General features: G+C 35.1%; 2 long non-coding RNA genes across 2 annotated transcripts in view; one reads left to right on the top strand and one right to left on the bottom strand.

Moving 5' to 3' along the window:
- Positions 1 to 6,325, bottom strand: part of LOC307197061 — a 430,181-nt gene extending 423,856 nt beyond the window's left edge. Inside the window, exon 1 of the long non-coding RNA XR_013831316.1 lies at positions 5,397 to 6,325. This is a non-coding gene — a long non-coding RNA (uncharacterized lncRNA). The remainder of the gene's footprint in view (positions 1 to 5,396) is intronic.
- Positions 6,326 to 6,413: 88 nt separating this feature from the next.
- LOC307197152 overlaps positions 6,414 to 27,348 on the top strand; it is a 73,174-nt gene continuing 52,239 nt past the window's right edge. Inside the window, exon 1 of the long non-coding RNA XR_013831334.1 lies at positions 6,414 to 6,527. This is a non-coding gene — a long non-coding RNA (uncharacterized lncRNA). The remainder of the gene's footprint in view (positions 6,528 to 27,348) is intronic.

The raw sequence follows: 27,348 nt of genomic DNA, 5'->3' as shown, positions 1-27,348 counted from the left end.
TTCATTATAAATGACAATCCTTTTATCTTTTAACTTTATTAGAACTTCTTATCAAATTTCAGTCACTTGTGACAAGTGTATCTTATGTGAGTTTGTTAATTAAATTTATTCCTCTACTGAAAATGACTCACTCTCAAAATAAAGTAACAATTATTTGTGTTAATATTCACTGAGCAAACATTTATCAAACACCAGCCCCCTCCAACTATGTGTCAAAAACTGTATAGACTATAAGGCAATGGGAAAAGAGAGAGTTTTGAGCTAAAGTAATCCATAGTCTCATCATGTTCATAATGTATCAATTAACTGGATATTGTTGAAGACACAAAGCATGTATAAGACATGGGACGTGCCCTCACAACACATATGATCTGACATGGGGTGGGGGGTATACATAAAATTGTAAGGAACTATTTTAAAATGCTGTAATTAACATTAAAATCTATTAATGTGTCAAACTTATCCATGTTATTTGGTGTGAGATACTCCATTTTTCAGCTTGAAATTAATGGTAAAAAAATAGTTTTGTAAGAATGTAAAATAAAGAGAGGTTAAGGACAGATTGACATGTAAATTTCTTAGTCCTATTTCTAATGTCTAGCGCTCTTTCGATCACTTCAGCTCTTCTGGACTGATGCTGGATTTCCTCACACCCTTATCATCTAGTTCTCTGATAATTCAGGAGAGAGGACATGAAAAATATCAATTCCCAGTATATGGTACTAATAGGGTTTTCCCTGCCTTCACCTTTGCCTACAGCACTTTACTTCCATTTCCAAGGTATATCAAAGTAAGTCTTTCCACACTTTTATTATTTGTAGGTGTTTCAATCTCTGAAAAAATAATAAAGTGGAAATACTGATGGTGGAAGAGGAGGTATAACAGCACTTAGTTCAACATTGTGGTTTTTGACATTGTGGTTGCTCTAGAACCTCCTGCTGTTGCCACTAACCTAGAAAGACAGTGTGCATTCCTCTCTACTTTGTTTCATGCTGATGGGTTTTCTCCATTTGATGAAACAAAACATGCATCTCTAGCCAATGACGCTGATGAGTTCAGTTCAGTCATACTATCTCACCGGAATGAATTCCATAACACTGGAGATAAGTAGAATGCCCTAAGTAATTTTTGATATTGTTATGAATATTAGTGATTTCTGAGTTTTATCAATATTTTAGAAAGAATTCAGGAGAAACTGCTGAGATGGCTATATTGATGATGTTTGAAACAAGAAATACTTTTTGGCTGTCCTTATAAATGCCATGAGTGAATTTTTTTCACTGGTACCAGTAGCAAGTATAGCTAAAACGCTTTGGAAAAACTCAGTGGGGGATGTGTGTGTTTGTGTGTGTGGCCTAAATACAGCTTATTTTGGATCTTCATAAACATTTAAATGAACTTGCTCTTGTATATTTAAAATGATACTTTTTTAGTCAAGACAAAAACATCACTTAATTGACATTATGATTTTGATTATATTTGAATTTACTATGATTTTAAATATCTGAGGATTTTAACAAAAAATAAACATATTTGAAAATATGTTTTAGATGTGTTTGTGTGCAATATAAATTTGTATTGTTGTAAAGAAGAGGAAAAAACTAAATGGTGAAAAATTATTTGTACCAGGTATGATGGTAAGCACAATATTGCTACTATGGTTTTTTAGTAAAGTGTCCTTTTTTTCTCTGTCTTCCCAGTAGCAGAAATATGTGGTTTTTAAACCCCACTGATTTGGGTGGTTCTATATTCTGAGAAGCCAGCCTGAATTGCCCTTGAAATAAACATAAACAGAGGAAGTACTGTAAGAAGTTGCTGCTTGTCTTGGCTTTCTCAGATTGATGTGTAACACAGACTCCTGAATTCCCGTATTTTCTTCTCTTAGTCTGTAACAGCTACTGATCAGTTGGGAGCAGTATTCTTCAGACTTCTGAAGGAAGCAGTAAGTAAATGTGCATGTTCTGCATGCAAAATAAATGTTTAAGTATATTGGCACCAGGATCAGATAGACTGATTTTAAATTCTTAGGTCTGAAATTTATTGGGGGTTTATTTTGTCCATATTTTACTCAACAAAGATCAGCTGCTATTGTTTTTGTTTTTGCTGTGATAATTCTCTCTGATTGATTTTTGCTTGGCTGAGACAAAGAAATGGTTGGTATCATTAAACATAAGGATTTACATTTCTGTATACTGTATGCAAGGCATGACTACAAACATTCTCTGTGTTAATCTAATTTTGCCACGGTACTACCTCAACAAGTAGTCAATGCTATAACATGTATGATGCATACTATGAATTCTATGATCAAAGACCACAAAAAGCCCCTCTTCCTACAGACAACTAAGGAAATTTGAGAGTTTTTAACTACAGCTTGGGCCTTTTAGAAGCTGACTAAGCAACTTCTCCTTTCAGAGTCATTAAATAAAAATGTGTATCACCTTTCAGTGACCTCACTACATTTGCTGAGTCACATTCCTGGCAAATGGCATTTGGAGCAAAAAAGATATCAAGTGATTGAACTGTCATCTCCCTCAGAGGAAGAAGCCTGAAAGGCATATGAGATCAGTAGCTCTTTGATTTGGAATAGAAATCCATTTTCATAGTCTTCATTCATAAATATTATTTTGAAAATGTATTGCACTCTTCCCTTTTCCCTATCATACTTCCCTCTTTCTGAGAAGATAGCTAGTGTGGTTATTAATAATTTCAGAAACTCTAGAATATTCATGATGGATGCATGGATAGCTGTCCTTATATTCAACTGTTTGGCAACGTTGGGTCAGTGCTCTCTGTGAGTTTGAATTTCTTAGAGATTATCTGGTTGCATCATTAGGATTTGATCTCTCAGTCACTACATCTAATATAAGTTTTTTGCACTATTAGACAGCAAGAGCTGATGGGCAAGCTAGGTCTCCTTCAAAAGGACTATGCTCAACTCAGATCTTGGACTATTTTTATGTGTTTCATATTTTAGTGTCCCCTCTATCTTAGTTATGAAGCATATAAGAAATTTCTAGCACATACAGTAAAGAGGACCAACAAATAAGAATCAGTTATTTCTCAGTTTGACCATTGTGACAAAAAATGAGATTGATTTAACACTATATCCGCTGCTAGGAAAACCTAATACTCTTAAAGTTTGGCTCAATATAGCAGAATTCTTACAGAAGCCTTATGAAATGTCTCCTAGAATGGCATCCCACAGTTTATCCCACAGCGGACAGGGACTTTTTGCACAACTGAGCATCATTCTGAGAGAGTTTGAAAACCATGAAGGTAGCAAAGAGAATAAAATGTTCACTCATTTCTATTAAGTCATATATTTTTACTAGATATAAAATTCTAAGATTATTGGCAGAATATAGTTTTGTTATGTTTCCACATAATTCAATTTCTAAAGAGTTTATATATGTGAAAATGTAGGTCCCTTATCTATCATTTCACATGTTTAAATCTCAGAAAATCTTATTTTCTGAAAAAGGAAAGTTGTTAAGGTTTCTGAGTTTTGCAAACTTTTAGAAAAATCTATGTTTAGCATTTATGTGAATATGACTTTTTTTTTCCTCTAAAACCTTAGAATGATCAGTAGAATAGTACATGTCAGTGAATTTACAAAACTACAGTAATGGAAAAGCTAATGATGAGAATTATAGGTATCTAAAATTCTGTTTGACATTGCAAGGGGAAAAAATATTGTGCCCATAGTGCTTAAAAAGAATTGAATGTGTCTGAGCTGTGAGTAATCAGGCAACCTCAGTTTTGTCTGAATAATCAGACAAAACAACAAAAAGATATCACCTCACACCTGTAAGAATGGCTATCACCAAAATGTCTACAAGTAACAAACGTTGGAAAGGATGTGGAGAAAAGGAAACCCTTGTACACTGTTGGTGGGAATGCAAATTGGTACAGTCACTATGGAAACCAGTACGGAGGTTCCTCAAAAAACTAAAAATAGAACTACTGTATGATCCGGCAATTCCACTGCTGGGTATATATCCAAAGAAAATGAAAAAACTAATCTGAAAAGATACATGCACCTCAATGTTAATAGAAGTACTATTTATAACAGCCAAGATATGGAAGCAACCCAAGTGCCATCAAAGAGGAATAGAATGGATAAAGAAGATGTGGTATATCTATATATCTATATCTATATCTGTGTGTATATTTATACCTATGTCTATAGTGGAATATTACTCAGCTGTAAAAAAGAATAAAATTCTGCCATTTGCAACAATGTGGATGGACCTAGAGAATATTCTACTTAGTGAAATAAGTCAGACAAAGATACTGTATGATATCACTTACATGTTGAACCTAAGAAATAATACAAATGAACGCATATGCAAACCAGAAACAAATATAGAAAACAAACTAGTGGTTACCAAAGGGGAGAAGGATAAATTAGGGGTATGAGATTAGGAGATACAAACTACTATGTATAAAACAGATAAGCAACAAGGATATATAGTACAGTACAGGCAATTATAGCCATTATCTTGCAATAACTTTTAATGGAGTATAATATATTAAAAAAACCCAAATCATAATGCTGCACACCTGAAACTAATATAACATTGTAAATCAACTATACTTCAACAACAAAAATATATAAAATTATTTAAAAATTATGAGTAATCATGATTAATTAGATAACTAGAAGCCTTTACACATCTTTGCAGTTTAATGATAAACAGCTCATAGTTCTTAAACTCCACTGTGTAGTTTTTAGACAAACATCTATGAATCCAAGTAATAGTTACACCTAGTGACACTCACTTCTTCATTTAAAAAATGTTCAAAATACTTTTTAAGAAAAAATGTATTTAAAAAAATTTCATCTAACTTTATTCTCTTTTTTAAAAAGCTAATTACACTTTCTGCAGGGAATGAAATGTATTTTCTTAAAATGAGAGAAAATGTACATCCTGTGGTAATAATATTATTAGCCAAGGAACACTTCAAAATAACAAATCATTGACACAAACATTTCTAAAAGAAACAAAGAGGAGTGTGTTTTGAATTTCACTGAGATTTATAAAAATTGGAATTAGAAACAAAACTCTGTATTAATTTCCTAATATTCTTGTTTTTTAAATAAAACCACTACTTTTTTGTTGTCATCTAAGTCTTAGTAACTCTTTGTTTATATTTTATGTCTTTTTCCCCCTCAGTAGCTGTGTATGCAAAAAGTATATGGAAAAGGTGTTGGAATTTCATATTTTTCATTCTATAGTAGGAAGGTCTCAAAGAAGACAAAATAGTTTAGACTCATCTCCTTGCTCCTCTCACTTAAATACAACTATAAGCCCTGGAAAGAACACAAAAGAACGCCAAAAAAAGAACACTAAAACCAGTAAGAAAGTAAACTGATTTTGTTAAAGAGATACCTGAGAACTTGAGAAACAGCACAGCCGGTAAAAGGCAGCCCAGGCCTGGCATTTCCCAATCTCCAATCCAGAAACAGGTCCAGGTCCTGCAGGCTCATTTCTTCCCCGGGTCAAATGGGAGTTCTGCAGACAATACCAGGAAAGTTTTGCAGAACCAGCATGGCCAAATCTATCAGAATCCCTGTTCATCATCAATGAATACAGTAAGTGAAGGGGAGTTCTTTAAGAGGATTATTCGGAATGCTTTGTCAGACAGTTCATAGATGTCCCTTTCTTTTGGGTCAGTCACTGGAGTGTTTATTAGTTTCCTTTAGTGGTGTCACAGTTCCTTGATAATCACGATCCTTGTGCTCTTCAATTGGTGTCTGCACATTTGAGGATGTAGGTACCTCTTCCAGTCTTTACGGACTGGCTTCAGCAGGCAAACCCCTTCCCCACTGAGCCCTCTAGTTATTCTGCTGGTGTCCACGGGCTGCTAGAGTCCTTGCGCAAGTAGGCCTGGTGCCTGGGCCAGCAAGTGGTCTGGTTTTCGGTACCCGGGGACCGGCCTGGTGCTCCGGTCCAGGGGGCAGGCCTGGAGCTTGGGTTCACGGAGGTGGGCCTGGCACTTGAGTCTGTTGTGATGAGCCTGGGCCCTTGACTCTGGCTCCAAAGGGGCCAACCAGGCGCCAGGGAATAATGCAGTGGGCCTGGCCTCTTGAGTTCACACTGGGGCCCAGAAGCCGTGTGAACCCTGAAGTGCAGCGTTGGATCCGGGCCTAGGCTCGTGGGAACCCGCGAGAACTCGGTGCTGGGAAGCCGCCTGGGGCGTCACGCAAGAGCATCTGACACTACTAGAACCAGGGCCCCCCGAGAGAGCTGGGGCCTAGCGTTAGTGGGCTCTCTGAGAGCCTGGACAGCAGTAACCACTCACCTGGGGCCGCGGGAGCCGTCCGTGCCCTGGTGAGCTGAGGCTCAGTTCCCGGAACTCGCGAGAGTTTGGTGCTCGCGAGAGTTTGATACTGAGAAAGCCGCCTGAGGCTGCAGACGCAGGCCTGGATTTGCTGCAGCTGTGCAACACGGTGGTGTGGGAGCGGCCGGAGGCCGAGGAACAGAAGCCGCCTGAAGCCACTAGAGCCAGCGGACACTGAGGTGAGCCGGGGCCTGGGTTCCTGGGAGCCTATCAGTTCCTGGTGTCAAGGGCTGTGCCCTGGGGCGTCTTGCTCTAAGACGCGAGGGAGAGCTTGAAATCGCAGCAGTTTGCTAGAGCCTGGCGTCTTCGGTGTTGCCTGAGTCCGAGGGAGCCACCCGGGACCTCTGGGGCCAGCGGGCGCTCGCGTGGGCTGGGGGCCCGGGCTCTTGGGAGCACGCGGGAGGGAGCCTGGAGCTGTGGAAGCCACCTGGGGCCTTGGGCCCTAAAGGCGCTGAGAGAGGCGAGAGCCGGGGAACAAGGGTGCCGTCCAGAGCCACTGGAGGGACAGGTACGGGGTGCGTCCGGGCCTGGGTTCCTGAGGGGCCACAGGGCTTGGCCTGGCTCGGGGTCCGCGGTGGTTGCGGCGCGCTCACTTCGCCCTCCTCCCTCAGGGAGCGCGTCTCTCTCGCTCTGGGCGGCCGAGGCCGCGGGGAGGGGCGAGGGGCGAGGGGCCGTGCCCGCTTCCTTCCAACCTTCCTCAATATTTCTGTTCTTCAGCCAGATGCCAAAATCCCTCACCTGGAATCCTTGGCTGCTGACCTGATAGTTCAAATGGACCCTAGGGCGGGGCGAGGGGGCTTTGGATGAGGGCTCCAAGTTTCAGTGCAGCCATTTTGGTCCATTTATTTGAGTCTTTTATTTTTGAGGAAAATTTTCAGTTTTATCTAAGTTAGGTTGGCGTGAACGTGTGCGTACTAGTCATGAATTATCTAGCTAACCTTTGTGTGTATGTTTGCTTACGTCACCTGTTTCATTGCTAATTTCTTTTGCTAAATCTTTGTTTCTTCGTCAGTAGGATAAAAACATTAAGAATTTTACTGGGTTGTTTAAAGCAACTTTTGGTTTGGTTGTTTCTATGTGTTTTTTAGTTAATATGAGATTTTATCTTTAGCTTATTGTGTCTACCTTCTTTGGATGTTTTGTTGGTGTTCTTTCCCCAACATTTTTAAGTGTGCCACTTAGTTGTTCCTCCGCAGGTCGGTCCTGTGCAACCCCTACAAAAGCCAGTCATCTCAATCTAAGTAGGAATTTCTCTCAACCACAGGCAACAGATTCATTAGCATTAACTCTCTCTGTACCAATTATCTACATACCCAAATCCCATGATGCATTATTTTGGACATGGAAATTTGAGTATTTTCTTTGAGTGGGACCTAGAAAAATATTTATAGATAAAATATTTGTTTCTTCTTTTCACTGGGACCTCTTGATGTGTCTTTTTTTTTTTAATTAAGGATGAGTATTTGAAGTTATCAATTAAATTTCGTACAACTACTGATATGATTTTTAAATTGACTTATGGCTATAATCAATTATGTATTAAATTTCAGATGGTTAGTTTCTTGAAAAAGATGTCATTTGTGTCATTTGGGGGTGTTGTATTCTTTGAGTCAGATTGCTAATATTTGTTTAAAGTTATTCCTCTTCATTTGTGAGAGAGATGTTTCTCTTGTAACTCAAGCATAATATATCTTTTTTTGCTTTAATTGGGCATTATCTTTAATGAAAATAAGTCTGCGTTTATATGTTAATGTCTATAGTAGTATATTTTCACCCTACCCCTTTTAAATTAGGAAGAGAAACTTTTCTAGACCAATACTTATATAGGTGTTCACCAAAGTGCATATTCTGGTTTGTACTCGCATTTTCTTCGCAAATCTTATTAAAATACATTTTGTATTTATTCCATTACTTTTTTATATTTAAACCACTTTGGAATATTTGCTTAGTATTATCAGATCAGTTACTTTATTTAGTATTTAAAACTTCCAAGTTTTTTATCTTTTCAGTGATCGTTCTGTTTGCTCATAGTAAGAAAAGTCTGTGGTTATTCAGTTTTGATTGTTGACATGGGGGCTTTTCAGGGAATGAGTTACTCTTATTTAAACTGTTCTGGCTCAGAAAAAAAAAATGTGAAGGGAAAATCTGCATATTGCTACTGATATACTTTTTTCATGATTTAGAGGGGAAGCTAGATGCAGCCTGAGTAAAAATAAAACATTTTGTCTGTAATTGTCTGTTTCATGTATATTGTGGCAACATGCTAATTAGGCCACGGTGCCCTATTTATTAACAGGGACGAATATTGCCATTAAAAGTTACAACAGTCTCTCTCCGTATTATGCTGTCCTAAGCAAGTGCAGTTAGGAATGAACATCATGAATGTTTGTTTTCATGTATATAACTGGGAAGACTCAGTAGAACTGAGATATGGTCTCATCTTATGAAATTAAAGCTAGTTTTTGCCAGCATCTTTTGGTCTCTGAATCATAAATCATCAGTGTATGCTTCTGAAGCGTGATTATTTATTCCTTAATTCATTCATTCCATACGTATTTATTTAGTTCCTTCTATAGTCCAGGCACTATTTTAGGAAATGAATATATAATAGAGAACAAAAGAGACATGATTATAGAAGAAGTTCACTGTCTGGTGTACAAACAAGAATTAAATATGTATAATCAAACAAACAAACATGTACAATGAAACCGTGGAAAAGTGTAAGAATTACAAGAATAAGGTGTTAAATAATAGACAGTTGGGAGTCATCAGGCAACTTCTTGTGTTATGGATTAAATTTCTAATTCTAGAAATAAGGATAATAAGAATGTTCCCCCGAAACTTAACACAACATTGTAAATCAACTATATGCCAATAAAAATTAAAAAAAAAAAGAAAAGAATGTTCCCCTTCTTTCCTCTCCAAATGACTGAGTCTTTATAAAGAAACCATGCAAAAGAGTTATGGATAAAATATAAGTTAACTTTAATGTTGCCTCAGTTATTCTCAAGATCATACAAGGAGGAAAGGTAGAAAACTTAGAAAAAAGAGAAATCAAATTGTTAGTGTCCTTAATCACTCTAATCAAGGTATAGTGGAGAAGGGAATTGAAATTGTTTTGATAGTCTCTGCATCCTCCAGAAAACTGGGTTGTTAACTTGTCCATTCAGGAAGAAAACTTACTTTTCTGAGTGTCTTGGGGTTATGACAGTTTTTAGCACCACCCAGTGTACACTGTGTTATCTAAGACTGTCTTGGACAGATGGCCATTGGGCCTCTCAGACTACTTGGTTATGGTCTTAATGTAGTGAAGTGTGGCCAGACATTCAGGGGCTAGGCTGGCCAGGCTCAAGTAACTCAGCAGTCTTCTACAAATATATTCCTAAGCATAACTGCTCTTTTCAATTTCATCCACAGTTTTGATGCCTAAATTCAAACTGCTTTATTGTAATCAGGTTGTTCCTGATTATAATATAGTATGATATAATAAGTGATATATATATATTCATGTAATATGAAATAATAAAAAATAAAGCTTTAAGTCCTTAGATTATTTAGGTTTTTATTAAATTTGAAATGCTATTGAAGGGCTCAAGGTACTAAAAATGATTGTTTCAGGAATCTCTACCAGGATTTCATCTGTGTCCTGATGGATAACAAGGAATCAGGCTTGCAAAGCGATGAAAGAGAAAATATTCTAGGCAAAGAGAATGGTAGCAGAGAAAGCCCTGTTAACAAAATATCTTGGCACATTTTATTTACTTTACTCTCTTCTAAACTTTTCATGTAATTTCAGTTTCTCGTCAACTGAGTCTTGTTGATTCACCTTTATTTTTCTCCAGAATTGATGCAGAATTGTACCTTATGTTTATATTCTTCAGATGTTGCTGTGGGGATTTTGAGGGTGGAGAATTAAATACTTGCGATTCCATTTCTAGGTGGAAGCAGTATTACCTCTTCTGATGTTAGGCTCTAGAAGGAACCAGAAAGCATATAATTTCTACTTTTCCTCCAAGAGTAGCTCAGCAACAAGGCCATGGAATATCACAGTGATGAATAAAGAGGTTTTTCTGAGACTAGAGATGGCCCTTCTCTGTCAAAGCACTTTTTGTATAGGCTAGAGGCTATTTGCACTGGAAAGGGGTCAGATTAGGCTCCCACTTCTTCCAGGCATCACAAAGGCCAACTTTCCCTGGGCTGTTTGTTTTCCTTGAACTGATCATTTATCGCCATCAGAATAGAAGGTGGGTAAGGGCTAGAAAGGAACTAAGAAAGGTGCTATTCAAATGTTTTCTGTACTAGACCTTTAGTCTGGCATTCAAGGGCAAATTAAGACTTCCACATTATTGAACCCAAACCACAAGACAATTGATTTGTTTTTTAAGGCTAAATTATCACAGTAAGCAAAAGCGAGCTTTTGTCCAGTCTTGTTCTCTGTAGATACATCTTTCAGTCTCTTGGTAGCAGAGTTGGTGGCTTGAAGCCAATTATTATTAATTTCCTCAAAGTTGAGTTAAAACTGTGTCTTCCTATATCTCCCTATGTGTATGCTGTGTGTTCTTCTTCCTTCTCCCCAATTTAGTTATACAGTGTATTCCCTTTGCACTCTTCCCTTTAAAGTTATTATCCATTTTAAAATATTTCTTCTATTTGAATCACTCCAATAATAACTATACTTTTTTAGTCATCTTGGAAACTGACTTGGTTACATAAGTAAAATTTCAAATGATATGACAGTTGTAGTCATGGTTTTTTTTTCTCTTTTGATAAGCTAGGTAAATCTGTAATGTAGACAGTTCATTTGAGCACTACCCCCAGACTTGCTAAGCATACTCAGAGACTGTTTGGCAAGGGGCCAAATTATTTCTTGATGACTCTATCCTGTGAAACATGTGTGTTGAGTTGGACAGCCTGATTCGAATTGGGGATTAGAAGGGTAGATGAGAGGTGTCTCAGCATGGTCCATCTCAACCTACCACAGTTCTGTATTGAGTCTTGTGTCTAATTTCTTAAAGAAAATTATTACTTTCCTTCCCCTTTCCATGAATCATTCCGCACATATGTTTGTTTTGAGGACTTCAAGGGAAAGAGTGGGACATGAATGAATGTTCCCAGGTCAAATAGTGTATTATAACCTTCTAATCTAAGTCAAATCTATAATATGCTGTCTTCAACCAAACTAAATTAGTTTCTCCTGGGATATATTATAAGACACCTCACTGTTTATTTCCTCTTGTTTTCTATATCAGAGTAATTTATCTAACTGTTCTGTTAAAATCCTATTCATCCCTAAAGGTATACCTAAAATTACACCACTTGTGTTACAGTATTTTATAGTTTATAAACAGTTTCTTATGAAGATCTCATTTGGGACAGACCTTCCATGCATAGGGTAATAGGAAGAACTTTGAATGTGGATTCAGAAAGAACACTGACCTTCACATATGCCATTTAAGAGAGTATGACCCCGATGTTGGTGTGATGAATTGGGAGACTGAGTTGACATATATACACTAATATGTATAAAATGGATAACTAATAAGACCCTGCTGTATAAAAAAATAAATAAAATTCAAAAGAGAGTATGACTCTGAGAAAGTAATTTATAACCCTTCTATATCCCTCTTTGTTCAGCTGTATATTCCACTATATAGTAACTCATTTTACTCGGTAATTAAATGAGAGAATATATAATCTTTATTATCAGTAAAATATGTTTCATAGTATTTATATATAAGTATAAATAAATTTATATGAATATATAAATATTATTAAATTATTAAGTAAAGCTGATGTTATTCCCACTTTACAAATGAGAAAATAGTGATTAATTTGTCCAATATATGACAGTATTTAGGTGCCACTGCTAAAAACCAAGTTAAACCTGTCTTGATATCCATTATGCATCACCATGTCTGTTATGCTTAAGTTTTTAGGCAGAAAGCATGACACAATTTTGAACCCCCAGTTTTCTATGTATTTAATAACCTTTCTTGATCTGTAAGACTTTTTTTGTAGTTTGTTAGTTGTAAATAATTTTGTTGCTCCATTGTCTCTATCAGATTGTTAGCTCTTTTAGATGTTTATGAAATCTTTACATTACAGATACTATGTGCCAAGTTGAGGCAGCAGAGAAAAATGAGACAAACAGTTAAATAACTTGTCTAAAGTCACAAAGCCAGTGAATGGCAGATTTGGGGATTTGAATCCAGTAGTTCAGCTCCAAAGGCTGTGTACTTTATACATGTTTATACTGCCTCTCCAATAACAGCTCACTCATCTTTGAATTCTCTAAGTTCATCAATCAGTGACTATAATTGAAATGGATGGAATGTAAGGTTAAAAACATATATTTGTTAACAATGACTGATCATTATTAGAGACCTGATACTAAGCATTATCACTGTAGCATATCATAATATTAAGTTACTCCTTTAGGAAAACTTATATTCAATATAAATACTTAGTAAAATTATGCTATATCTAATTTTTTGAATGTAATAATCCAATTGGTTTATGGCAAATTTTGTTCAATTTAATATTTGATTTACTAGAACGATTTTTCAAAACATGATAGAAAAGTAGATACCTGTAATAACTCAGAGATTGTCTAATCACTTAGTTTTGTGAGTAAAATCAACAATAAAAATTATTTGCTGACAGTAAGGAAGGGAAGGGAAAAGGAAGTCTTAAAGGAAAGCATCATTAGTCAAATTTAGTAAAGGTGGTCATTGACTTATTTTCAACTTAGAAAAAATACAAAAAAATGTACAGGTAAATAAACACTTCTTTTAAGAAATAATTATGCAGAATAATTTAAAATGACAATATAATTTGTTTATTTTAGCATGAGGACATCTTAATTCTTGAAGCTCAAACATTCATTTGAATGCATATGCTCCAATCTAAAACTAAAACTGAAGACTTGCATTTAAATGCTCAATGTCCCATCATCACTTAAAATTCTGATTGTCCGAATCTGAATTCAGCTTCTTTTCTACAAAATTATTACTCCTATTCTTTCCTCCCCAGCCTCCATATAGCCCTGGGCATCCACCAAGTATCCAGTTATGAATGTCAGGAGCCTAATAATCAGTCCAAATTCCTCTCTTTTTTATTCACCCTCATTTGATTTTTTACCAAGTCTTGTAGAATCTTATTTCTGAATATGGCTTCATTACACTCCAATATTCTATCTCTATTTATATGACCACTTAGTTCAGCCCCCTATTTATCTATCATCTGAATCTTTCTAATTCTTAAATGGTCTCCCTTTGTCCAGTCTTGTCATTTTTAAAATGGTTTCAATAAGATTCACCCTTCTTAAATAAAATACGGCTGTGTTATTTACTCCCTTGTTTAAAAATTCTCAATTGCTCTGCAACTACTAAAAGGAAATGTTTAATTTCTGTTGTCTGGCATAAAAGCCCTTAATGAAGTGACCCCAGACTGCTTCCAACTCAGCATCTGCCACCTCATATCCTATACTTTAAACAGTAGTTTCCAGCACATACCATGATAGATTCATGATTTATTCACAATGCTCCTTTGAAGAAAATCTTTTCCCTGTCTCATGTGGTTAATTCCCCTCAGCCTTTTCTAATAATGGTCAACTGTTATTTTCACCACAAAATCTTTCCTGAACAATAATGGCTAGAATAATTATCCTTTTAAATTATCTTGAAGTACCTTGAATGTATGCACAGCATAACATTTACCACGATTTAATGATGTTATCCTTTCTTAAAAAATATTAAATAATATTTTTTTATTATCCACTTTATTGGATGCCCCTCAGGGACCAAATAATAGTCCTTTAAAGACAAGACCCTTTGGCAGGGCCTAAGTATAACTGATATGCAATAAACACTGGTTGAATTCAAAGGTAATCACATACTTCTTGTTCCCTATATGAATAGGATATTCTACATGTGCCTGCTCAGTAATTTTAACACCAAGTTAAATTTTAATGAAGAATATCTTATCATTGATACACAAAGATTTCTGAGATTTCATTTGTATTAATGTATTTTAGAAAAAGATTATGAGAATAATGGACTACATGTGATAGAATTACAAAATATAAAGTTTATTTTTACGTATCAAGTTAATGTATATGTGTATCTGTCATATATGGTGTACATATCATACATGTATGATATGTACAAACATTTTTGTTGGAAATAGAGTATATATTTTTAACAAAAAAGAAAATAAAATGACAAAGTTCATCACATGAGAGGGAATATGCAACAGGGTTTATTCTCAAAAATAGCACCCCAGGCCAGAGTCTCATTGAGAAAATTTGTGTTAACCATATTTTAAGTAGAGATAGTCAACTTCACAGCTTTTATTTTTTTGAGATCTTAGATAAGTTACTTTTCAAGAGATATGTTCCTTCCCTCAGGAAAGGATGTTACCTACTTTAAAACTGTATCTGACTCTATTAAAAATTTTAAAAAGTATATTAAAGCATGTTTAATTTTTCTCTTGTTATAAAAAATAGATTCCAAGCATGAAGGTCACTTGCAAACCAAATATTTGCCAGAATGACCCATCTAACCACTGAGGACTCTGTCTTGATATAAATGAGCAGCTTAAACCATAAATTGGTATTTTTTAGAGATGTATTGAAAAATAAACTGTTAGAAAATTGTCAGCAGCTGACAACCAGAGAACTGATTCTGTAATTTAGTGAGAAACTAAAAAGATCAAAATCGCATTTCTGCCTTTTAACGGGCCTTTGGCTGTTGCACAGAACCCGCTAATAGGATCATAGAAGAGAAGGGAGAAGTAGAGGTCATAAGGCCTACTTTACACTGTTGGGAAATGCCTATTCTTAGGCTGCTGTGAGTCCTAAGAACAGAAGACTTAAAGGTGTACTAGCCTTACTCTGAGAATTAATCACAAGAATTGAGACAAAGCATCTTGCTGTGTGTAGAACAATTAGTTTAGCTGCTAATAATTGCAAAGTGTTTTGTTTACCTAACTCTATTGAGAAGCATGAAACAGTTAATACATATTCTCTAGCTTACCCTTAAACTGGATTCAGAAGAATTAATCACCCATCTGGCTTCACATTTTTCTTACTTTAGCCTATTCGTCAGTGCATCTCCTACATAAATTGGATATCATATAATAATCTTTTTGTATTTTTTGTATTCATGTGTGTATTTCAATACTCCAATAAGCTTCATTTGACTCCAGGTCTTTGATGATAATTCTAATCCTGACACATGACAGTTAAGTAGAAAGTACTTTTTCTCTTTTTTGAACTAAAAAAAATGCCAGACTCCTGATGTGGTTAATTAGCATAGAAACACCAACAGTACTGAAGAAAAACACTTAATTGTACTAGGATATTGTATGTGAAATGCACAAAAATACATACTGTCCTCCCAAGGAGCTGAGTATCTGTCAGAATTTACTGGCCTTCCCCAAAGAAGATCACAATAACTAATCATAGTAGTAAGACTTAGTAGGTTATATATCTACAGGCAGAGAAATAACTAATCTCTTGTAGTCATGTTCTCAGAGTACAGCCTCAAGAATATGCCATGGAGACACTGCAAATGCTGCTGATTCTTACTTTGCCTTAATTATTATTGTTTTTCATTTTAGGTTGACAGCTCTTCTCTCCCAGGTACACTTACTGCTCAAAATGTCCTGTTTCCTTCAACTCACTTTCCTTTAATGCACTATAAAAAAAAAAAAAAATTCAAAGCCCCTTCTGAATTGCTAATACTGCACACACTATTACAAACTATCTTTGAAACAATAGTCATTAAAGTTTTCTTTTCTCTAGTGTTGAGATCTCCCCAGATATAAATTAATGCGTTAGAGGCATGAAATATAACTCACTGAATAGAAGCCAGTAGAACCAAAGGTTGACTGAAATATTGGGCTTAAAAAATTAGTGGGAGTACAGTTTTAAAGTGAAAGTTTTATCTAAATGTTGAAATAAAATTGTACAGATTTATCAGTAAGCTTACTCATATTGCTGGCCTCACAGCATTTATTCACACTGCTGCTAAACGATGTTTTCCCAAAAGTTACGTACATATCAGTCTTTCGTCAACTGAGTTATGCTTTTGAGGGACCTTATTGCTTAAAAGGAATGTCATGTCATTTCCTTTTTAAAATGGATAAACAGCCTTTCTTTAAAAATAGGCCTTTGAATATATAAGGGTACAGTAATATTTTCTTTATTATGATTACGTATGTTGTGCTGGGACATTCAAGGAGTTTGTTGGTAAACATAGAGGATAAGAAAACTGAACTGATTTATAAGTGGCTGTAATAAGAAATTTACAAAAGCAATTTGCACAATTTTCAGACCTCTGTTTCATAGCAATAGAATGAAGTCAGGGGAAAAAAGAAAGAGAAGGAAGAACTCAACCAAAACAAGACTGTACCTGTCAGCACGCATATAAAATGTGTTCTTTATCCAAGATATTCAATCACAATGAGGGAAAACATCATCCGCTGAAATATAGGAAAAAATTTTTGACGTACTCTTCTTATTCATGGACAGAAATTATCAAAGATTTTTTTCCCTTAATAATGTGCTTTGTATATCTCTGGCTCTTTGTACTATAACTTTAGCCTGAGTGATTCTTTCATCTGGAGGACTACAATGCTCTTCCCAAGTAGCCCAATCCCAGCCACTGCTTTTTCAGAGGTCTCCTTTTGTTATTATTTGTGAAAGTGCAAGTTTAACTTTTATGTCATTCAATCAACAGCATTGTTTGCCTTGCTCAGCAATTTCCAGTCCTGTGGACCAAAGTTCATTTTGCCAGGAGTCACTACTTGGACTGAGTGAGACTTTACCACCTTCACATGGGACGCATCAAAAATCATCTTCATTTCCTGCCACATTTCTGTACCCTGCACTAACATACTCAAGTCTTTGTGGGCTTTACCAACCTTTATAAATGAGCTGAGGGTAAATAAGTGGCAGTATAATATGGTCCTTAGGGGTGAAGAAGAAATGTAGTTAAGCTCATACTCTGAATATGACAATTTCTTTAATCCAGGGAGGGGAAATTATTTATATGGGGCTTGTAAATGTATAACCTAGTATCTAAGCTTATTTCTCTATTTTTAGATTCACTCCTCACCTCAGGAGCCACATCCCTTTTTGAAAAAACAAAACAGAACAAAAAACCAAGATGTGATTTGCTCTTCCCTTTAATGACCTCTACCCCATTTTCATCTGAGTACAGGATTTATCCCTTTCATAAATTCAGAGAAGCAGTAGGAAACATTAATGTTCCAGCAGTATGTTCCACACCCTCCCGGACTTGTTTTCTCTTGGTAAATCCTTTTCTCATATTTCTGTGTTTTACTTGGAGCCTTTTACTTTTGCAGGTGCTCAAAACCCTGAAAGTTCAACCCAACCCTTTATGAACATCAGCTTCATTTAATACCTTGACTTTTTTTTTAATTTTAATTTTAAAATTCCTTGTCACATGTCTACTTTTCCTCGAATTACTCTTCAGTTGCTAGGACCAAATAAACCCATTTACTTTATGAAAAATAGCTCATAAAAATGCTGCCCTATAAGTGGCTTTCAGGAATTCAGGGAAGTGATGATGAATGTAGACTTCAGGAAAGGAAATGGTTTCTTGTGGCAGGTTGTCATTTGGATGTGCCTGGAATGATAGGAATTAAATAGTAAGAGAGAAATGGGGTCAGAATCCAAGCTTAAAGAAAAAGCATAACACAACAGTTACAATGAAGACTCAAATTCATCAATTAGTAGCCTTGAATAATTTTCAATTCTGTAACATTTTTATTTGTTAGATTAGTAACCCATGAGTATTTCTCAAATAAAATCTACAAAAATACTTAGGGATTCTCTGTACAATTATCTCCATAAGTGCATTTTCAAAATTAATGCTTTCTAGGATGTTAACAATTTTTCATTTTCTTAATATCAAATGTAAAAGATCTTATGGGTATTTATTTGCATTTGTTAATAGTTTATTTTTTTACAGCAGTTTTAGGGTCACAGCAAAATTGAATGGAAGGTACAGAGTCTTGCCATATGCCCTGTGCTTCTATGCATGCACAGACTCCTTCATTATCAGGGTCTCCCACTAGTGTGGCACACTGGTTACAATTGATGAACCTACATTGACACATCGTAATCACCCAAAGTCCACAGTTTGCATTACAGTTTCCTCTTGGTGGTAAATGTTGGATAGGTTTAGACAAATGCATAATGCCATGTATACATCATTATGGTATCATGCAGAGTATTTTCACTGCCCTAAAATGCCTTTGTGCTCCACCTCTTAATCCCTCCCCACGTAGTTTGATACTTTGTTGTTAGATACATAAATGTTAAGAATAATTTTATGTACTCTTAGAGAATTAACTTCTTTGTCCCTGATAAATTTCCTTATTTTGAAGTTTTGTTGGTCTGAAATTAATATAGCTACTTTTGCTTTCTTTTCATCAGTATTAGCATGACATATTTTCCTTTTTAAAAAAAATTATTTTATATTGGACTATAGTTGGTTTGCAATATTGTGTTAGGTTCAAGAGTACAGCAAAGTGATGATTCAGTCATACATATACATATATCTGTTCTTTTTCAAAATCTTTTCCGGTTTAGGTTATTACAGAATATTGAGCAGAGTTCCCTGTGCTGTACAGTAGGTCCTTGTTGGTTATCTGTTTTATATAGAGTAGGGTGTACATGTCAATCCCAAACTCCCAATTTCATATTTTCCTTTATCTACTTTAATGTACGTGCATTTTTAAAATTTATTTAAAGTGAGCTTGTCATAGATACATATAGTTGGGTCTTGTTTTTTGATTCACTGTGACACTATTTGACTTTTAATTGGTACATTTAGACCGTTGGCATTCAAATGATTATTGATATAGTTGGGTTGACATTTATTATGTCCGTTACTGTTTCCTATTTGTTGCCCTTGCTGTTTGTTTCCATTTTTGTCTCCCACTCATTTCTGCCTTCTGTGTGTTTTAAAATTGTATTATTTATTTATTTATTTTTATTGAAGTTTAGTTGACTTACAATACTACATTAGTTTCAGGTGCAGAACATAGTAATTCAATGTTTTTATACATTACTCTTCATACAGAGTTATTATAAAATATTGACTGTATTCCCTGTGCTGTATGTTACATCCAATGAGTAGTTAATATCCAAAAGATATGAGGAACTCATACAATTCAATATAAAAAAAAAAGACAATACAATTAAAATTTGAGCAGAGGACCTAAAGAGGGATTTTTCCAAAGAAGACATGCAGATGGCCAAGAGGCACATGAAAAGGTGCTCAGCATCACTGTTATCAGGGAAATGCAAGTCAAAAATCACAAGATCACCTCACATCTGTCAGAATGGTTATTATCAAAAAGAAAACAAATAACAAATGCTGGTGAGCATGTGGTGAAAAGGAAACTTTAATGCACTGTTGTTGGAACTGTAAATTGATACAGCCACTTTAGAAAGCATTGTAGAGGCTTCTAAAAACATGAAATAGAACTATCATGTGATTCAGCAATTCCACTCCTGGGTATTTATCCAAAGAAAATGCCTTTTGTCGTTTTATATTACTCTGTTTCTTTCCTTTCTAAGCATATCAGTTATACTATCTTTTTTTGACTTATTTTGTGGTTTCCCTAGAGTTTGCAATATACATTTGTAGCTAATCCATGTCTACTTTCAAATAACTCTATGCCACCTCATGGGTAGTATGAGTACCTTATAATAATAAAATAATCCTAATTCCTCCCTCCCATCTCTTATGTCATTGCTGTCATTCTGTTATTCATTTCATTTATAAATATTATATATAATCATACATAATCAAATACACATAGCTATTATTATATTTTGGACAAACTTATCTATTGGATCAATTAAGAATAAAAAAAATATTTTACCTTATTCCTTCTTCTGTGTTCTTCCCTGCTTTATGCAGATCCAAGTTTCTGACCTACATTATTTTTCTTCTCTTTAAAGAACTTCTTTTAATGTTTTGTGCAAGGCAGGCTTACTGGCAACAAATTCCTTCAATTTTTGTTTGTTTGACAAAGTCTTCAGTTCTCCTTCACTTTTGAAGAATAATTTTGCAGTGTTCAGAATTCTAGGTTAGTGTTTTTCTTTTTTCTCTCTCAACATTTTATATATTCACTCTACTGTCTTCTTGCTTGCATTAATTCTGAGAAGTCGATGTAATTTTTTTTTGTTGTTCCTATATAGGTAAGTTATTTTTTTCCCTCTTGCTTCCTTCAGAATTCATTCTTTATTTTCTGTAGTTGGAAAGTGATATGTCTAGGTGTGGTTTTTTGTTTTTATTTTTGTTTTGTTTTGGTATTTATCCTGTTCGGTGTCTCTTAGCTTACTGGATCTGTAGTTTGGTGTCTGACATTAATTTGAGGGAAATTCTATCATATTGTTTCACATATTATTTCTTCTGTTCCTATCCCTCTTTCTTCACCTTCTGATATCCCCATTACATGTATGATACAACTTCTGTTTTTGTCCTGAAGTGCTTAGATATTCTGTTCTTCTTTTTTTTTTTTTCCAGTTTTTGCTCACTTTGTTTTGGAGGTCTATTGAAATATCCTCAAATTCAAGACATTCTTTCCTCAGCCATGTCCCATCTACCAGTGAGACCACCAGAGACAGTCTTCATTTCTGTTACAGTGTTTTTGATCTCTAGCATTTCTCTTTAGTTCTTTCTTAATATTTTCATCTTTCTGCTTACATTGCTCATCTGTTCTTATATATTGTCTATTTAGTAGAGTCCTTAGTGTATTAATCATAGTTGTTTTAAATTCCTGGCCTGATAATTCCAACATCTACCATATCTGATTCTGATGCTTCCTCTGTCTCTTCAAATTGTATTTTTTGCCTCTTAATAGGCCTTGTAATTTTCTTCTTGAGAGTCATACATACTAGATAAAGGAAATGCTGTAAATAGTAATGTGGTGGTGAAGTATAGTGGAAGCAGAAGCATTCTATAGTCCTAAGATTAGGTCTCAGTTTTTTTAGTGAGCCTAAGCCTCTAGACAGTGAACTTCCCAAGTATTTCTCAGGGTCGTCCCCCCGCCCCATGCAGTGTGAGAGTAGATGGTTAGAGTGGGCTGGGGTTGGTATTTCCCTTCTCCCACATGGAAGGCTGGAGCTGACTGGAGTTGGGTATTTCCCTTACCCCAGATCAGTTAGACTCTGATAATATCCCAGCAGGTTAGGCTTTGGTTAACTCATTTCTCCTGAGAGCAGACCTTGTTAAGAAGAACAGCATGCTCTGGTATTTCAGAATGGTTCAGTTGCCCTCTCCTTGCGGAAAGCACAGGGGATATTTTTCTGATATTTAGTGTGAGAACCTGCTCAAGCTCCAGGAGGAAAATCTCACAAAATTGTGGGAGTACCTTCTATGACTCGGTCCTCCTGGAGTTTTTAACTCTCAGAATTTTCCATGCTGAGCCTCTTGCAATTCATCAATTACAGTGTAGGCTTTTCTGCCCTAGCACTGAGTCTGCTCCAGTAAGCCATGACTCCCTGTATTCACCTGTCTCTCTGGTCTTGGGACAGCAATTTGCCCTGTTTTCTTACCTTTGTTATGGATCCAAAAATGAATTGTTGATTTTTTTTTTAGTCAGCTCAGCTTTTTACTTGTTGTTAGGATGAAGTGGTGATTTCCTAGTTCCTTACATGCAGAACTAGAAACCAGATGTCAAGTTTTATTTGCTTTTTTAAATCTAGAGTGATATGAATTAACTCAATCAACTTATTGGAGAATATTTTGGGCATTTGCAAATATAGATACTTGTATATTTTCAGCTGAAAAATACTGAAAATACATTGCCATTTACATATAACTACATCATAAAATCTGAGAGAGTTTCTACAGTTTATCTGGCTCCTACATTATGATGTGTCATCACATCTTTATTTCAGCTTACTATTGTTCAGCATAATGCAAAATGCTGTTGAGTAATGGATGATGAAATAGGTAGATCCAAGTCTGTATTACATCCTTGCTTCCTGACATTTTACTATTTCCACTCATTTTCCAATTTAAAAGAAAAATTGCTTTAAGTTAAACTTGTTTTAAGTTTACTTTTCTAAGTACTTTCTGGATTTTTATAGCAACAATCTTAAAATAAAAACATAATTGAGTTAGAAAGCAGATGAAATTATCTTATGACTACTATAGTGTTTTCTGGTCTACCTCTGTCTTAGAGAGGTGTTTGTGTTTCCATCACAAGACTTGCTATTTCAGATTTTCCAAAGTAGCTGCAGAGCTGAAAGAAGGAATTCAGTTGAGTGCTCATGTTTAATCTTGGCAAGGCAGTATATTTTAAACAACACTTCTAGTTGTCGTTTTAGTCATTTTTACTTATTAATAAAATAGTTTAATCATTCAAAGTATACTTTGAAAAGCTTCTTAACAAAACTTGATTAGTTTCTAATATGATTTAATTTGATTTAATATAAGCATTCTGTATTTTCATAAGTAGGTAATTATGTGGCACAAAATATATAATATATGACATTATGAGAATTTATATCTGGCAGGAAATCAGCTTTATGTTCTAGGTGAAATTATGTTCATGGCAATAGAAAAAAGCATTGATACTGAGACTAGTCATTTCTTTATTTCAATTGTTCTACTAGGGCCAGTGTTTCTAGTTTTTAATTTGTAATAAGATCAGAACAAAGTCAGAATTAATGTTTTTTAAAATTATATCTAGAGATGGTCATAAATAGAATGGCAGTTTCTATTAGAATATAGATATAAAAAAGAACATGGCAGGGCTTCCCTGGTGGCGCAGTTGTTGAGAGTCAGCCTGCCGATGCAGGGGACAAGGGTTCGTGCCCGGGTCCGGGAAGATCCCATATGCCGTGGAGCAGCTAGGCCCATGAGCCATGGCCGCTGGGCCTGCGCGTCTGGAGCCTGTGCTCCGCAACGGGAGAGGCCACAAGAGTGAGAGGCTCGCGTACCACAAAAAAAAAAAAAACAAAAAAACCTCATTTTCCTAGATGTCGTTTATTTGACTTCTCATTCTGAGTAAAAGCCATGCACAGAGAATAAGGAAACTATACATTCTTATTCAGCCAAAATGATGTCATATTATTCATGAATAAAATTTACTAGTTGAGAGAATACCTTAGGCCAGTTAAAAGCTAATTTATTTTATTATTTAATTATACTTTCTCTCCAATTTTCTGACCCATAGTAGATTAAAAATGTTAAATAACGAAACAAATTATATAGTTAAAATAACATTTTATATGAGGCACCCAGTAATTTTTCAAAGAAAAATAACATAAAGTAGGGTTCAGAATAATAGTTAAAACCCTGATATTTAAGTAGCATGACAAACCCATAATTCATGTGCAGACTATTTTAAGATTAAGTCTCCTTCAATATGAGGAAATGTTTTTATATAGTTTCTAAGATTTCAGCATTAAGGACCATCTTTGTTATGGTTTGCCTATTAAGGGAGACAAAGGGTAAAAATATATATTGTTTAGCAGTGCTATTCATTCTGTAGATCTGTTCTAAGGCCTGAATTTCTGCTTTCTGACAACCACAACTCATAGCGCCAGTGATTCTGGTCATGGACCACACTTTGGGAATCAAGTTTTTGATCTATTCCTGAGTATTTTATTCCATGTGTCATCATTTAAGACTATTGGCAAATTAAGTTGTATTCAAAAAAGGTAATTTTGTTTTCATGATATCTTGAAAATATATTATTTCAGGAAAAAAAAGTTGAGGAATGATGATATTTAGAAGTATATTACATGGGAGAAAAGGGAGGCGTGGAAGCTTTCTTAATGTTTTGAGCGACTGCCATTGGTTGCTGCAAAGGTTCAGATTAAAAGCTTCTTAACAGAACTGCCCCCTGCACCCCGAAAATTGACTTCCTGCCAAAGCAGAAGATTCCTTATAGCTGAGCATATTCTGCATAGTCTACCTGAACAGCTGAGGTTTCCTGAAGTAGATTAAAGGAAACAAACTTTGAATTTACCAGAATTTATGTCTTGTTGCTCATATTCTAGCTTCTTCCTCTTCTTAAAGATCTAAAAATCTTGACAAAAGAGTAGCATCTTCAAATAATAGAATATATATATATGATTCTTTGGCTAAAGGGAATATGCAGCCCTGTAGCCCAAATTATCCCATAAAAGGCTAACAGTAGTGATATGGTATTAATAATCAGTAAGTTTTTTAGCACTTACTTTAGTCCAGGCATTGTACAAAGCAATTCATATGCATTTTTTTCAGCTAACTCTCCCAGTAAACTAATAAGATATCATTCCTGTTTATAGATGAGGAAGAGCAGACTGAGTGATAAATTAGCTTGACTCTGGTTATACGTCTAGCATATTGACTATTTTAGGGATAAGGCACTAATTAGGAACTGCTATAGTCTAATGAGCCATGTTATATAAAAGAACAGAAATTGTATTATTAGAATGATGCTCAGATGATTATATAAATATATAATTATATAACTATATAAATATATAATCAATGCACTATTACATAATTTGAATACATAAAATATAGATATCTATATAAATTTCTGTATCAATCACTAATCATCAGGAAAATTCAAATCAAAATCACAATGAGATATTACCTTACACCAATTAGGATGGCTATCATTAAAAAGCTAAAAGTTAACAAGTGTTGGTAAAGATGTAGACAAAAGGGAAGCTTTGTGCACTGTGGATAGAATGTAAATTGTTACAGCCATTATGGAAAACACTATGGACTTTCCTCAAAAATTTAAGAAATAGGACTACCATATGTTCCAGCAATCCCACTTCTGCATATATCCAGAGGAAATTAAATCATTATCTTGAAGAGGTATCTGCACTCCCGTGTTTATTGCAACATGATTTGCAATAGCCAAGTATGGAAACAACTAAGTGTCCATTGATGGACAAATGCACAAAATTTACGTGATATATAGATATAGATATAAAATTCAGCTTTGAAAGAGAAGGAAATCCTGCTATGTGCAACAACATAGATGAACCTGGAGGACATTATACCAAGTGAAATAAGCAAGACACAGTAAGAGAAATACCGGATCATCTCATTTGTATGTGGAATCTAAAAAAATTGAACTCATAGAAACAATAGAAGAGTGGTTACTGGGGGATGGGGAGAATGGGGAGGTACTGGTCAAAAGGTATAAACTTTCAGTTATAAGATGAATAAGTTCTGGAGATCTAAGGTACAGCACAGTGACCATATTAAAAATGATGTATACTTAAAATTTGTTAAGACAGTAGATCTTAAGAATCCTCACCACATACACATACCTAAAGAGGTAACTATGTGAAATGATGGATATGTTAATTAGTTTTACTGTAGTCACCATTTTACAGTGTATACATATATCAAATTATCATGTTGTCCACCCTAAATACATACAATTTTATTTGTCAATCATACTCCAATAAAGCTGTGTTCAATAAATCAATACAGATTTTGTATTATTGAAATAATAGAATAGCATATACATGCTAAGGTGATTAAAGATATTATTAATTCATTATTATATCATTCGAATACACCAAAATATAAATGTATAGAAGTGTGTTAATAGTTGTATGTAGATGCCTCTGAATTCTTTAAAAAGTAAAGCAGGGCTTCTCTGGTGGCACAGTGGTTGAGAGTCCGCCGATGCAGGGGACACGGGTTCGTGCCCCGGTCCGGGGGGGATCCCACGTGCCGTGGAGCGGCTGGGCCCGTGAGCCATGGCCGCTGAGCCTGCGCGTCCGGAGCCTGTGCTCCGCAACGGGAGAGGCCACAACAGTGAGGGACCTGCATACCGCAAAAAAAAAAAAAAAAAAAAAAAGTAAAGCAATAATCAGACTTTCAAGTAATAATGAAATATATATACACATGTAATATTGGAGGTCACAGATTCTTCAGAGAATCAAAATTAAAAGAAAATTATTGTACAGTTTGAAATTAGATAAAATTAATCAAAGTTGTCTTGTCATATGTAGCCTCCAAAAAGACTGAATGATAGACTACCACACACTGGGAAAGTTACTGGTCTTTCTGAAATATTTTTAAGATGGATTATGCTTTCATGTCACACTGCTGTGTGCATTTTTTTGTCTAAATCCAACTGCTCTTTTAATATTCTCCACATGGAAAGTGAAGCAACCCTATTTGCATTTTAAAAGAAGGCAACATGGTAAATCATGCCCAATGCCCAAACTGAATTATTTCTTTAATATGGTTGTGATGTAACCTGTCCCAGTTTTATTCAGATGTACCCAGAATTCTAACCTTGACCTTTCTGAATTTAATACAGTGCTTTATTAGAAGAATGTATATAATTTTTCAAATTAACAAAAGCTAGATTTTAGTGCGATTTCACTCTTTCCAGGTTTTTGCAATATTTAACCCTTTCATTTTAAATATTCGCTTTTTAAAAAATATAGCTATTATTTTAGATAAAATAGCTTACAACTGTAGACTCAGTAAGTAGATTAGCGGTAACTTAGGGCTGGAGGGGAAGTTGGGGAGAAATAGAGGTGACTGCCAAAGGGTACAAGGTTTCTTTCTTGCAGATGAAAATGTTCTGTATTGATGTTGATAGTAGTTGCATAATTCTGTGAAAACTAAGAAAAACTAAATTGCACATTTTAAATGTTTGAATTGTATGGTGTGTAAATTATATCTCAATAAAGAGATTAAAAATTTAGCCTTCAAAATAAAAAATGAAAAATCATATATTCTGTCAACAGTAATGCAGTGAAAGAGACAATTTCATGAGAATACTTGGAAATTCTGAAGTTCGATCATATTCTCAGGGATTATGGTTACATTTCCAGGCTTTTACCAATATGAGTCAAATTTACAGGATTTTTTTTTCAAATGGACACATTTTTTGACCAAATTCTATGTTCCTGTTTAAAATTAAAGTAAGAGGAAAATACATTTTTGTTGAAATAACTGTTTAACTAGTTTC

This window comes from Stenella coeruleoalba, assembly GCF_951394435.1.
Source record: "Stenella coeruleoalba genome assembly, chromosome: 14".
Taxonomy (NCBI): domain Eukaryota; kingdom Metazoa; phylum Chordata; class Mammalia; order Artiodactyla; family Delphinidae; genus Stenella; species Stenella coeruleoalba.
The sequence above is the reverse complement of the archived record's forward strand: the minus strand, read 5'-3'. Positions and strand labels throughout refer to the sequence as shown.